Source organism: Acomys minous (genome assembly GCF_964271855.1).
Source record: "Acomys minous genome assembly, chromosome: 1".
NCBI lineage: Eukaryota > Metazoa > Chordata > Mammalia > Rodentia > Muridae > Acomys > Acomys minous.
Genome location: NC_140483.1, coordinates 138,718,451 through 138,733,729, shown reverse-complemented (window position 1 = coordinate 138,733,729; position 15,279 = coordinate 138,718,451). Strand labels below are relative to the sequence as shown.

The following is a 15,279-nucleotide window of genomic DNA, read 5'->3' as shown; positions in this document are numbered from 1 at the left end:
GTCTGACCTTGCTGTTCTCCACAAGGCAATGCTGTTCCTCCACAGCCTCCAGACCCATTTGTTCATTTCCCGCTCCAAACAGTACAACAATACACAGACACAGCAAAATGTAGGAATCCGGTCTAATTTCAGTGAGAACATGCTTGTCAATGCCTCCTCAAGTGCATGGGTTAAGAGTTTTCCCTTGGCTGCACATGTAGGAGAGAGACTGCTGAGTTGTAAGTTATTTGTGCCAAGTTATATACTCTTAACCAACTACATACAAGAGCCCCACCCACAGCCCACCAACACATGGTACCATCTGATTTTTAAATGTCTGCCAATCCAGACAGCATGTAATGATACGCTATTATGTATTTAATTTGCATGTGCTTGACTATCAATAAGGCCAAGCATCTCTTTATTCATTTACTAGCCATTTAGCTTCTTATTTTGTGAAATGATACTGGATTATCAGTCTTTTTCTTATTAATTCGTGTGTTTGTAGGCTCAATTTTCTTAACCAATATATTTTATTACAACTTATTAACCAAGTGTACGGCACTTATAACCCGACTAACCAAAACAATAGTAAAAGAGGATTAACAGACACAATAACAAAACCGTAAGAGTTCCAAGGAATGAGTCTCCTGGTGTGATCAGCAGGATTTCTTCTGCTGGAACCTGGAGTAACCAGAACCTGGAACCTCAGCAGGAGCCCAGAGCCCTGAAGCCTCAAAGTGGAGCAGATGAACAGCCAAAACTATCCGAAGTCTCCAAAAAGCCCCACCTACAGTTCTGGGCTCATTTATATATATCCTCCCAGAGTCTGTTCACGGGATCTTTTCAGATGGCAACAATCAAGCTCCTGCACAAGGTGGTTGCTCTTATAATAGATTAACCTCACCTGTTCTCTCACAAGACCATTCCTATTCCGCACTTGGGATCCTAAAAAACAGGTTTATCTCTCCTTCATGTATTTGCTTTTTACATATGCTAGGCCTATCCAATACAATGGCACAATATTGTCTAGTGTTTTGGGTTTGTTTTCTCATTCTTCGTATTGTCACAAGTGAGCATTCACTTTTTTTTTCAAATAATAATCTGAAAGACTCCTTGTATATCTTTAACTTTTGGTACTATTATAAGAATTAGCAGCCAGGCAGTGATGACACAGACCTTTAATCCCAGCACTAGGAAGGCAGAGGTAGATAGATCTCTGAGTTCAAGGCCAGCATGGTCTACAGAGCTAGTTCCAGGATGGCCAGGGCTACAAAGAGAAACTCTGTCTTGAGAAACCAAAGGGAAAGAAAGAAAGAAAGAAAGAAAGAAAGGAAGGAAGGAAGGAAGGAAGGAAGAAAACTAGGTTTACACTTAGAATCCTCCATATCCTTCTAAGCACTGTACTTTGGGAAGGTCTAATTTGTGACTAGTCAAGAAAAACACATGCTGGGTATGCTGATCGATGCCTTTAACCACAATACTCAGGAGGGAGGACCAGGAAGATCTCTGTACCTTCGAGACCAAGTTAGTCCACATAGCAAGTTTCAGGCAAGCCATGGCTACAGAGTGAGTCCTTTTCTTAAGGAAGGAAGGAGGGAAGGAAAGGCAAGGACAGGGTGGTGCCAACCGACAACAAGGAACAGCAGGGTGTGAACCAGAAGCTGAGACATAAAGACAAACAAGGAATTAACACCCATCAGCAAACGCCACCCCATCTTGAGGAGTTGCTTTCCAGCTCTACTCTTTTTTTTTGTTTGTTTTTGTTTTTTTGTTTTTTGTTTTTTTTTGTTTTTTGATACAGGGTTTCTCTGTGTAGCCTTGGCTGACCTGGACCCGCTTTGTAGGCCAGGCTGGCCTCGAACTCACAGCGATCCACCTGCCTCTGCCTCCCGAGTGCTGGGATTAAAGGCGTGCGCCACCACGCCTGGCTCCAGCTCTACTCTTTAATGTGTTCCTTCCCTTCAGCCCTTGCCAGCCCCTCCCTCCCTCCACACCAATCTCTGCTATCCACTCTGGTTCTCCAGGCACACACTGCTGTCATGGAACACATATGTCATCTTCAACAAAAGTCACAACCTTCTCCAGACAGAGTGTCATTGACACAGAGTTCTGCCTAACAGAGTCCGGCGAGAAGAGTGGGCCTACGGCGTTATCAGGATTTATTTGCTCAAAATGTAGTTTTTAGAATAAATTTCTAAAATTTCAGAACCAAGATAATAACTTGCAATTGGAAAGCCATGCAAAATACAAATACGCCTGAAGTCTCATGGTAGGGACGGGTTTTTTAAGAGCTTTAAATATCTTGCTGAGGAGTCTGTGCTTTTTCTATGGACAGAAAAGCACAGCAGGTGTGAGATTCAGAGCTGGAGACCCAGTGAGTCCTTTCGTTCACTCCGCCTTTACTGAACATCCCTATTAGGGCAACACAGAGAAGAGCTGAGAGTAAAAGATACAACTCCCAAAAACCAACAAGACAGTGTAAGACAAAAGAGCTATTGTTAAAAGAAGTTTGAAAGAGGCAAGCCTGACATCAAACTTTATTTAGTGATTTAAAACAACAACAACAACAACAACAACAACAACAACAACAACACTGTGATGAGCTGGTGAGATGGCTCAGAGATTAAGAGCAAGTCTGTAGAAGACAGGGCCCAGTACCCCTGCCAGGCCAGGCGGGGGTCACAACCATCTCACACGCACACACCCACCCACACAGTTATTTATTTATTTACTTCTTTTAAAACTCCTACAATGAGTGCTGTGCAGAAGGGTTCGTGTCCCTGGCCAGGCAGGGCTGTGAAGAAGGCCTGCTCAGCAGCTCAGGAGTGGAGGACAAAGGGCGGCAGCACTCTGAAGGAGGGATGTTTAGAGCACCCGAAAGGTGCAGGACTGTGAGCAGGCAGGCTCTTCCTGAGCCCAGAGACTATTCTACTAACTCCAGAACGGACAAGTCCTGCGGCTCCCCTGACAGCCTGCAGGAGACCAAACCAACGGGAGAACAGGGATGTCTCACAGACAGACCAACCAAGCAGGGCACAGTGGCCGCCCCTGGCCATGGAAACAGGCAGCATGCTTCCTCTCTAGGGTGGCTGAGTGTCATTTTCTGTGACCCCCCCCCCCAGCCCCCCTTGTTGGAATCCTTTGACAATGACTCACAGGGCAATCATGCTACTCAGCGAGCCCACAGCCCTTCACAATAGACTGTGTAGGAGGCGGCCAGCTCCCGGCCTGTGGTCTGTTCAGTTTTTTCCTTTCTGCATTCTGGGAGGATTTGCTTTTCAGCCACATTTCCCTCAAAACACAGCCCTGGAGGCGATGCTTAGTGCACAGATTTCTGAGCGATGAAATAATCCACTTTGGTTTCTTAGTCATAATGAAACTAAAAACAGTAAGATGAAAAAACAATGGGGTCATCATCTCACCTACGAAAACACAATTTCATACTCTGGTGACATAAAGAGGTCAGGGGAAAAAGCTCAAACTAACATTTTCCAACCTTTCACTGAGAGCAAGGCTAAAGCCACATGTTTTGAAGGGCTCACACTGTGTTATTATTAGAAGTCACAATCCTATTGATACTGTTGAGTCACCCTTATCGGCGGAAGCCAAGAACGTCCGTCAACGTTCATCAACACCACAGCTACAGTCACCGGTGGCTTTTCCTCATTATGGGCGGGAGAGCCCTCAGGAACCTTCGCCAAGCCACCTACAAGGCTGTCTGTCTCAGGCCCTGCAAAGCTTTCCTTGTGCCAGCTCAGCTCAGTTCGCCTCACTGTCTGGGAGTCTAGGATGTTCTGATCAACTCCTGCGCACAGAAGGAAGTTTATGTAGAGCCCTCAGAAAAACAGCATTTCACACTTTCCGTTGAAGCACCCAAACTGAGCTTTGTAAACAAACGAGTCAGCGGAGTCCCGCAGCATCCTCCTGACCCAAGGCTAGGTGCTCTGCTTTTGTTTTTAATGTCACTAGCCAGCAACAAATGCAAACAAAGACTGTGGTCACCTAGGGAAGGCAGGCTTGCCAGTCACACCCCTTTCTGCCCTGCCCCTTGGTTCTGCATTCTGCTGCCCATGAGGGACAAGTGGGCCAGGTCTCGGTGATGCCAAGAGTGCCGACCTCAGTTTTATGAACAGTCCTTGGGGTGCTATGAAGGAAATAGCCGCAGCACTCCTTTCTCTTTTGTCAACTCTCTAAGGTCTGGGCTTGAAGATTCCCAAAACAAGAAAGTAAAAAAAATCGATTTTTTTTTCCTTCTGCATTTCCAGAAACGCTGTTGTTCTCTATGCTGCCCCTGCAAAGGCAGACATTGGGAAGAAGAATCCCAACCAGGCACACAGTGATCAGAGACCCAAAGGCGGCCGCCTCCCACCCTGGCCAGGCCACCCGGGGCCTGAGCACTGCAGAGAGGCCAACAGAGCACTAGAGCCAGGGCACATGAGTCAGCAAGCCGCTGGTGGCAACTGCTGACTGCTCAATACTCCTGCATGCAGAGATACACACACTACAGGGCAAAGCAAAACTGGGGCGCAGGAGAATCTCTACCATCCCTAACCCCTCCCCACCCCACCTGCCGCCACCCAGTTATTATTTTCCTACATTAGACAAAAACAAACAAACAAACAGATAATCTACACCCTGGCTCAAAAAGAAATGACCAATAATAATCAGTAGTGGTAATAAAAAAATTAAAAAAAAAAAAAAACTCACTTTCAGTGTTTCAATGTGTGGAACAGCTGCATTCAAATCTCATGAGCCAGTTAATTTTAACTGGCTTTAATTTTAACTAGATTTAACTGCTTTTCCTCTGCTCTGACAAATCAAAATAGCTGCCATATCGACCACAAGAACTGGTAACCGAAGCACAGTTCCTGTTTTTTTCCGAAGAGACTTGCAGTCAAAGGCACACTGTGAGCTGTTTGACATGTGTGGGAATTGAAGGGTTGTCGGAGAGAGGAGACCGAGATCCCCCCCCCCCCAATCTGACCCACCTGCCTTCAATTCTACACATAGTGCGTGTGGAAGAACTGGTGTCTGGAACTCAGAGCACAGTGTCTCAAAGCGAAGTGCAACGGGTCCGTGTCCGTGACGGAGCATCGCAGGGTAGCCCGTGAGAACACTTACAGCTTAAAGTATGTGTGCTCAGCCCATTTGTACCTTAAAAGTGGGAGGTGATACGGCAACAACAGTTCCAAAACTCATCAAGAGAATCCCCAGCCCCCACACTTGACAGAGTCTGGGAAAATGTCTAATTAGCAGAGAACGAAGGACAAAGTCTTCCAAGAGATTCCTGGGCAGAATAAATATGAAAACTTTCAAAAAGGGCAAGAAAGGCATTGCTGGGTTATTGCCTACTAGAGCTTCTCAGACACTTTTAGTCTCAGGAGGAAAAGGACAAAGGGAGGAGAACAAAGAAGAGAAAAGCTGGTGACTAGGAGGAGGTCGAGGAGAGGGGGAGGGAGGGAGGGAGAGAAGGAGGAAGGGGGTGGAGGTGGAGGTGGAGGAAGAATCAAGGGTAGAGGAAAGAAAGAGAAGGAAGGGTGCCAAGAGCTATGGAGTCTGCGGAAAGGATGGCATGGAGGTCTGTTTATACTGAGAAACAGAAGAAGGTAAGAACGAGAGAGCACCCTCCGCTGGATGGTGCCCTTCCGCAGCAAAACCACTGCACACCCAGCTCTGAAGAGTCCCACGTCAAGGATGAGGAAGACAGAGTCCAGCACAGTTCCAGAGTCTGGCACTAGATGGCGCCACCAACCCAACATAGCATGGTTGCTGGAGGGGTGGAAAGCTGCTCAGATGTCATCCCCCAGGAGTTGTTTACCAGGCAATGACTTTATCCAAGATAAGCATGGTTCCCTTAAGCCATCAGCCTCTCCTAATGTCCAGACATCACCACTGTACTAACAGTATGGGTTGAACTAATTGTGAAATAAATTTCTCAGCCCATTTTTATCAATGAAACAGGGCTGGCGGCAGGGAGGTGTACAGGAAGACAGAAGAGGTTGGCTTTGCTGCCTCCCCACACAATAATAGTCAAGATTTCAGGGATAATTTCACAGGATTTTTGCCACTAGCTGACAGAAATCCAAAATCCCTGACCATGTTGTTTTCCCCTGAAGAGCAGTTTAAGTGCCACACGACATACCTGTGGCAGGCTGAAAGTGTTGGGATCCAGTGACACTCACAGACAAATGTATCGTGAAAAATCATCTGTGTCTTATATCTTCATTTTGCTGTGGTTTCGTGTCCTCTGGTCTGCTGTCTCTACGTCCCGCCCGGGTGCTGGGTCCATGGAGAGGCCGCTCCTGCTCACCTGGGCACTCCCATCAGCGGGTCGCCACTGCGGCAGGTTCCCTGCTTCTCTCTTGCTTGCCCGTCTCCTGCTCAAATGCCGCCATCTCAGAAAAGTAATGCACTGGATGTGCTGGGTTAGACATTGCCTCATAAAATTCTATTTATACAGCCCTTTTCTGATATTGGCTTAAGGTCAGAGGGCAGGAGCTAGCTAACACACCAGGTGGCCAAAAGGCAACAGTGTGACATGGAGGTGGCTGCACTGACAGCAAAGCCTGCCTAGCTTCCTTAGAATTCTGACAAGGACTGTCAGATTCCCTGATTCTTGTCATCCCAGGGGATGTGTGGAAAGGAAGGGTTAATGCGAAATGTGTCTACATTTCCCTCTCACTGAATGGTAATAATATCTTTCACAGATAATTTCTTTTTTTTTTTCCCTTCAGTTTGACTCTTCAGGGTTTTTTCATTTGCATAATATGGAATCTTGAACCCATATAGATATTCTACAAATCAATGCAAGTAATTCTCACACTAAATCAGCAGCTTTAATTTAAGCTCATCATTGTTTGCATAGAAATCTTTCTGCACTCATCTGCTTGATTTTTTTAATCACTTAAAACCTCCAACACTGACACGCTGAGCATCTCCGCATTTAGCTAGCTCCAAATTTTGAACTGAATGCTAAAAGAAATGAGCACGGTACATTCATAGGCTTTATCACTTCCCAAACTGAGCCTTACCCAAGCGCTTCTTGTTCAAGCAGCCCCAAGAATGCCTCTTGGCCGAAATGCCACTCTGGTGTCCAGCCCAGGCAGCGTGGGGTTGAGTAAGCATTCTGAGCAATGACCCTCGCAGACACCAGGTAATTGGGACGCCTGCCAAGCAGAGTCCTTCAGCCCCATTCAGATCTCCAGTTGAAAGTTGCAACATGCTAATCTGGCAAGATAATCTTTTCCTGAAACTGCCTAGAATGGGGACAAAGGTTACTACTTTCTCTGTCACTGCTAGCTAACATTCCCAATTAGGAAGGCTAATGGAACTGGTTGTGAATGCAATTCCTCCTCCAGGGAGGAGTGTTCCCAGGATTAAAAGAATCATTGCTTTTATTGTGTTTTTTCCCCCTTCCCTTCTCAAAAACCTCAAATGGCAAATTCTTCACCTATCAAGAGGATGGGAGGAACACAGATAAACCCTGGGGATGGAGAGACAGGATTCCTGCTCTACCTCTTTATCTCTAGCTTCCCAAGTCATCACTTTGGCTTTCTGGTCCTTAAATGCTTACTAAGTAAGATCTAAGGAACACAGCCATTAGAAAGGGGATCGTAAGCATGACTGGAGATACACATCCAGGTTCCCAGAGAAGCTGTTTGCCAAGTTTATCTCTTGGACAGGTGTCAGGAAAACAGCCAGTGCTTCAGAGTGAGTTGCCCACATGTCCATCCTGATGCCAGCTATGGACGTCCCACCATAGATGAAGAAGTGGAGAGGTGGACACAGCATGGTGGCCCCTGATTGCATGAGGTATGTAGTGTCCAGTGCCTGCCTTCCCACTCAGTTCCTGGTGCCAGCTGGGATTCTGGGTTGCTAGAATGATTGAGCCAACGCAATTCACACACACACACACACACACACACACACACACACACACACATATACACACACATGGAAAAAAAGAGGAGTTTTATCATGCTTCATAGTTGATCTGTCTTAAATAGAGACTTAACATTCCTATTAAGTTGAGCTTCCAAGGAAGGTTTAAAATCATTTTTGGTTGCAAATCCTACCTCCCCCTCCTTTCTCCACTGTGCTGGAGATCAGGGCTTTCTCATCAGATGCTGGGTGCACATTTTCACTAACCATCTTTGCATAGGTCTAACACAAGACATTCTCCTGGAAGGAAAAGTCCGAGTAGCTTCTGATCATTCAAAGATTGTCAAAGGATGTTAAAATGCTCAAAGTAACCATGCTACCTTGTATTTCTTTTCCAAGTATGAACATGAATGTACTTTGGGCAATTAGCAATTCTGTTTTTTGTCCAGTTCTAAAGACACGGGTAAATAAATCAATTCTGGACTCTGTAGACAAGACTATCATTTGCCAAGATGGCCCCAGGGGTTATATCATGGGTTACACAATACTCCAAAGGGCCAAAGACAGTTGTGAATTAAAAGCATTAGGAGGCTGGAGAAAAATAGCAAGCCCCACATTTTAAAATGGCCTTGTCTAAAACTCCTATCTGGAGATGGGGAACATCCCTAACCTGGCTAAGTGAAATCCCGCACTCTGTATCCTTCCCTTTACACGAGTTAAAATGAGCTATCTGCACCAACTAGGTAAGGGCATCCTTCCAACTACATCGTGTGCTTCTTAATGGCCAGGGCCAGGACTGGGTCACCAGCCACAGTGAGAGACACTTAACTGTGTGCGGGTGGACTTCTGAGTTTGGGACCAGCCTCGGGTACAGAATGAGTTCCAGGACAGCCAGAACTACACAGAGAAACCCTGTCTCAAAACACTAAAGAGGGGCAGAAAATCTATGGCTTCTGGGACACTTGGAAAATTAGTGAGCACGCATGCTCATTTGGTTCACTTGATTCTCATATTGGTGGAACGGAAATCACTACTGGAGCCATGAGGGCCCCATCCTCCCACAGCTTAGTCCTCAGCAAGCTCCTGAAGTATCTGCCTGAAGTGGCAGGAGAGAGAGAGAAGACACAGGGGAAGTGGACCACAGTGAGAGAGATGTGCACATGCCAACGCCTCCTTCTGAAATGACCTGAAGTCGGCCTGTATTAGCTGCAGCCTCCAGAAGAATAAGGCGAGGTGGAGGGCTGGGCTAATGCTTGCGAAAGGAGGAGATGAAAGCTGACACAGGGCCACAAGGGAGCTGGCCAGGAGCAATGGCTCGCTGTACAGCGGCGATGTGTCCCTGAAGTCCTCGGGAAGGAAACAAAAAGTCAGGAAGAAAATGACACGTCTTGAAACCAAATGACAATTCGGGATCAGGCTAAGGAACAAAGGAGGCGTTAGCCAGGGGAATATTCTGGAAAAGCAGTGATTATGAAGTCACTGGGGAAGACCGAGAGGCATCTTGGCTGTAATTCCCGGGACTTAGAATGAACTAGTACGTGAAATGCTTTCTGATTGGGGACATTCATTATTTTGGTAGAAAAAAAAAAGGTGGGGGTGAGGCTCAAGGACAAACAAAGAGAAACTTTGTCAGAGTCTTGAAGTGGTACCACTCGTGAGATCAATCTATATATTCTTTAGAAATGAAGTGGCCCTTGAAAAGACAGTGGCATAAAGACTCCGAGACTATTTTCCTCTTTAAGGGAGCAGTCCATTGATCATAAGGCTAAAATTCAGCTTTAAGTAGACTGACATGTGAAATGAACAAAAATTTTTTTTTAATTTTGAAAACTCAGAGGAAAATATTGACAAATAACTTTTCTATTAAATATTTCCTAGACAAAACCAAACAGAAAAAAAAAAAAAAAAGAAAAGAAAAATGAGTTAGCAATATTCTGAGCAACCTTACTGAGTTTACAAAATATTTAGTTCACATTGTTTCCAATCTTTAATAAATATTTACATAGAATTTTAATATGTATTAAATATCCTGCCATGTGCTATCACTGAGAAGACAGAATTTTCTCTCTCAAATATTGCTTTCCCTCATGCAACCCCAGTCCCCTCACAGACATTCCAGGGTTTGCCATCAGCCCTGACTTCTTTCTGAACTTTGCCTCTGGTAGGGCCTGATGTCACTGACTGCACCACCCGGATGGAAAGCAAGAGGGTTTGCTGCCTGTACTGAGGGAGTTGACAAACACACTTCATCTCGTCCACTGGTCCATGTAGGTGAAGTGAAGTCCTCTCTAGGCTGCAGCTGCTCATCTTGCCACAGTGCAATCTAGTCACTGACTTGGGGCAGGACTGTGTATTTCAGATGGGGAAAGGACCTCCAGGCCAAGTCTCACCTCTTGACATCCCAACACCACACTGTTCACCCTGTTCACCACTGAGAACCTCACAGTGGAGTTCTAACAACAACAACAACAACATGCTCCTACGGTTGTAAGTAACTTTACAGTGAAGTGTTGGGCCGCACTCACAGCTACCCTTAGCTCCCTGCAGCTGTGAGCAGCAGGCTAAGGCTCTACAAGCAGAAATTCTGGAGATAAAAGTTCAGATGAGAACTTGCCAACCCCAAGGAACCAGCAGCACACCTACGTCACAGGAGTCGGTGAGACGCGGGCAGGTAAAGAACTTAGTACTACCTAGTGTAGCATGAGCAATCAACAAAGCAGACCTATTGCTTTGCTCGGTGGTCTCAGCGCAAGCATGTATAGACGTCTCCAGGCACTCAACAACAAGCAGCAGCTCTACTTTGGTCAGCAACAACAGGAAGAAACTGGGCAGCTCAAAACAATGGGTAACACTGTGCCCTCAACGAAGCACTTAACCTTTCAGATTGAGTTTTCCATTAAAAAAAAGTGGTGTGCGGGGGGGGGGGGGGGGGCTGTTGGGGGGGGAGGTAGTAGTCTCTGACTGAGATCCTAGCTAATTTACGCCTTCATTTTTCTCCAGCCTTTCTGGTTTCTTGACCATTATACTAAGCATTTAGTACACATGTACCAAATGTGTCAGGTCAGACTTCAGAGAATAAGTAAGTCTGAAAAATATTAAACAGTAAGATGTCTTAGTATACTCTGTGGCGGGAAATAGGCCACCTGCAGCTTTAAAAAACAATCATGTTTATTCTCTCTCTCTCTCTCTCTCTCTCTCTCTCTCTCTCTCTCACACACACACACACACACACACACACACACACACACACGGAGTACAACTTTCAGAAATCGGTTCTCGCCAAACTCAAGCTACTCAGGCTGGTCAGACTTGGTGGCCTAGAGCCCTTCTTTCTCTACCAAGCCATCTCTCTGACCCAACCCAGGCTTTTACAGCCATTCTCATCAACGCTTTAGAATAGGGAATCCCACATAACAATCTGGACCAGGCAAAGGACCTGGCGGCACAAAGCCAGCTGCAGCATCCCCACTCCTGCCTGGCAACAGCAGACAAGGACTTCCAGGCAACTGGCACCCCACACTCCTACACTATGCCCTCTCAGCATCAGGACCAGATAGATACACAGTTTGAAGGAGGCAGTGGAAAGTGAAAACGAAGCCCCTTTGTTTATGATGCAAGATTTGGAGACGGCAGAGACAGGATTCTAAAGCAGGTGTGAGAAAGTCTGAGCTAAGCAGGGCAGAGCAGTCTGTAAACGCCCTGGTCCTCCACTGCCTACCTCTGAGGCTGTTCTTCACTGGACCTGCACCATGCTACCCCTCCCCCTCAGAGAGACAGCAAGGTGCTGTGAGCACTGGCTCACTCATTCAAGGGCCACGCCAGCATTTGAAGCAAACCAGACACCTTGTGCCTGAAATCTAAGGTTTAAAACCCAGAGCAGTGGAACCCCAAAGCAGAGCTTGAGAGATCAAGGGTACCTTTCTTCCTTGTTAAGGCTGGACCCATAGCAGAGATGCTAAGCAGGAGCTAATCCAAGGAAAATTAAACTGCTCCCAACAAAACTGATTGGCCTGGGCCCTTCTGTTGGCATCGCAGGAGCCTCAATCACAAATTCTGAGGGATAGTTCACAATCACTAATGAATTACTAAGTCCCATTGGCTGTGCTGACAGTGGGCACAGAAGTGCAGGGCTGGCTTGAGAGAGATTTGAACCTGACCATCTGGCTCTCTGTAACTCACTTTGATCACAAAATGAATTGCAACAAATTGAAGAGCACATGGCTGGAGTTAATTGTCTCATCTGTAATCCGAACCTACTTTTAAGCACTTATTATTATCCTCCATCAGGTGGAAACGCTTCCTCCCATCACGGCAAAGTGCATTTTCCTGATGAACTGTAATGGATCATTAAATTTCATATCTGAATAACAATACTTTGCACTTATTCAGTGCCTTTCATCCTGGGATTTCAAGGCAGGTTGCAAATAATTAAGCCCCTCACACAGCAGCCAGAGGTGAGTGGCTGGAAGGGAATTGCCTGAAGACTCTGAGTCAAAGGGCATAATTCAATAGAAAGAGAATACATGGCGTCCTCCCAGGAACTGGTAGCACTGAAAGTAAAGGGATATTTTATTCCCTCCGACCCACTCTGCCTCCCTCCTCTTCCCTGGCAGATTCTGAGCTACAACATACAAAGCCCGAAGAAGACTAACAGGAGTGCTTACAATCTAGCTAGGACTTAGACCTCACGTGCCTGAGGAAAACACATCCCTATGAACTGACATTTCTACCCACTTGCAGAACGAGCAGACCTCAGGAGGCTGCACCACCGAAGCGCGGTAATCACGTGGCAACCCCGAAGCCTACTAAGTACAAAATGTAAATAGCAACCCAACTACTTCATTTTGTGGTTGTATATCCCATTTCTGGTACCTACCCGCCCTCATTCGAATGCCTCTGCGTTTCAAAAAACGGCAAGTAGCGCCAAAGTAGGTAATCAATAATTTCAAAGAGCAGAACACCAGAAGCCATTCAAAGTTTTGTGGTGAGTGTAAGCACCTGGAAAACTGAATTACAGCAGGGGCACTGACAGATCTTTTTCACCTGAGTATTTTGGTTGGAACACTGAGTTAGCAAGACTAACAAGATGTCTTTTCCCCCACCACCACGTTTATTACCTGCAAGAATGGAAAGGGCGGTCCGCTGGTGAGCTGCTGGAGACTCAGGATGGTATGACCTCACATTTTAAGCAAGCCGCCCCGCTGACTTGCGGAAATAGCCATCTCTACTAGAGGTGTGGCAAAGGGCGGCTCAAGCCCAGCTTTTCCAGTCAGCTCTAGCTTTAGCGGCGCGGCACAATTTCCTACATGTTACATTTTAATGATCTGAGAAAACCGTTATCAGCGTTAACATCTCTAATTTTACTCTTAAACAGACAAAAGCAAAAAGAAAAGGAAAAAAAATCTCATTAAGCATCATCTCCGCCAAGATTCCCACTAGGCAGGGAAGGGTTTTTATCTAAAGTAATTACCCTTTTTAGTTAAATACACTCAGCAGATGAAATTAACAGAGTGAGAGACTACAACACTAGACAGCGAAGGTGAAAATCCAGGAACACGTCGCCTGGCCGCCCACGAGCCCGCCGCAAGTCGCAGCTGGGGGGGGGGGGCGGGTAGGGAAGGGGGTGGGACGCTCCAGCAGTGACAGCAGTGACTGGACACGCGGAATGCGAGGAGAGCCTAGTTTGGTCACACATAAAACCACCTGGACACAGCCTGGCAGGAACTTCGCCCAAGTTGCCAAACTTGCATGTGTGCAAGAACACGTTGGGGAGACGCTATGTACCCAGGACCCCCGGGGCAAGAGTGTGCCCTTCAGATACACACCACCCTGCCGGCTTCCTCTAAGTTCCTGCAAATCCTCGCCCAGCCTGAGGTCGCCCAGATGCTGGGTCGAGTCCCCTCTCTCGTGGGCACCTGGGGTAGTCCATGAGCGCCGCCCGCTGCCGTCTCCCGAACACCCTGTGGGTGAGCGAACTGCGAGAACCTCCGAGGGCCGCGGCGCAGGGAGGTGCAGCGAGTTGTCCCTTCCTTAAACTCGCCTCTTGGGTGGAGCCCTAAGGATTCGGAGACTAGCGTACAGGTGTGGACGTGTGTTTGAGAGGGAGAGAGGGGAGGGGGTGCAAGGTGCCTTCTCGGAAGCCATGAACTCCACTGGGCACTTCTGCGCCCAAGAACCACGGTTGCCTCTTTCTAGCGCCCGGCGCGGTCGTCCGAGCCACCCGGCGGCAGCTGACAGCTGGGCACAGAGCCGCGGAGCCGCGGTCTTCCCGGAGCTGCCGCGCGCCGGAGCGGTGGGCTGGGACCCGACCACCCCGGCTGGCCGGAGCGCCGGCTGGGGCCGGAGGCAGGGCCGTGGGTCTGACAGCTGCTGCCGCTCGGGCTGTGCTCCTCTCCCTACCCGCCCTCCCGCCCTCCGACTGACTTATTACCCTCGGCTCCTCCTCCCCCTGCTGTTCCAAAACACCCGGCGACGCGAGCAAAATACAATGCCGCCTCGCCCGCCGTAAACAGGCAGGCGGGAGAGCGCGCCCCGCCGCCGCGTCCTCCGCTCGGCTCCCACCCCCTTCCCGTTCCTAGAAAATGCCATAAGGCGGCCGTGGGCGGGGAGCGGCCGTACGCCCTCCGGACTCGCTGCCCGCCGCGGCCCCACGCCGCCCGCTGCCCCGCGCGCCCGCTCCCCGCGCAAACTTGCCCCGGCTGCGTCGCTGGGGCTCGCGGCCCGGTCTGGCACTCACCTTCCTGGGAACTTTCGTCCTCCTGAGCCGGTCTGGCCCGCGTCTTCCCAGCCCGCAGCCCCCTCCCGGCCGCCGGCGTGGTGGGCGGTCCTGGGGTCACCGAGAGCAGGCTGAGGGGATGCGCATCACATGGCAGCTCGCTCGCAGCCCCCCGAGTCCGGGAAGGGGGGGAGGGGAGGGGAGCGGCGCGCGCGACGGGGGCGACGACGGGGGCGGGCCGCGAGGGAGGGGTGGCGGGCGAAGCGGGGCGCAGGGTCGACCGCAGCCCTGTGCGCGGCGGCCGCGGGGCTGCTGCTGAGGCGGCGGCGGCGGGGCTGCTGGCTGCGCCGCGCGGCTCGCGCTCTCCCGGAACGCCCACACTCTCAATCGCTACATTGTTGACATTCGGCGCTGACGTCACCCGCTCCCCATTCACAATAACTTTACGGGAGCGGGGCAGCGCACCTCCCCGGCCGCTGGGGCGCCGTACGACGGGTGACTGGCGTAAGCCGTTCCGCGAATGGCGCTCCCGGGGCTCGGGCCTGGGCGGGCGCGCGCGCGCTTCGCCGCCTGGCTCGGGGAGGGGGGCGCGCCTCTCGCCGCCGCGGACGTCGGTCTCCCGGCTTTGTGCGGGCCGCGCGGCCCGCGGAGCCCAGTCTTCCCCACCCGGACGATTGCATTGCTCCGCCTAGCTTTGCCCC

The 15,279-nt window shown here is 49.1% G+C and overlaps 1 protein-coding gene across 2 annotated transcripts in view; it reads right to left on the bottom strand.

The window, feature by feature from the left end:
* BACH2 (BTB domain and CNC homolog 2) overlaps positions 1-15,040 on the bottom strand; it is a 349,262-nt gene extending 334,222 nt beyond the window's left edge. Inside the window, exons 1-2 of one of the 2 annotated variants that reach the window (XM_084779401.1) lie at positions 12,981-13,421; positions 6,125-6,359 (exon numbers count right to left, since the gene is read on the bottom strand). The gene's annotated coding sequence lies outside the window, so the exon portion shown is untranslated. Of the gene's footprint in view, positions 1-6,124; positions 6,360-12,980; positions 13,422-14,599 lie in introns of those variants that run through there. The other variant, XM_084779400.1, reaches the window with a different exon arrangement.
* Between the last annotated feature and the right edge of the window lie 239 nt (positions 15,041-15,279).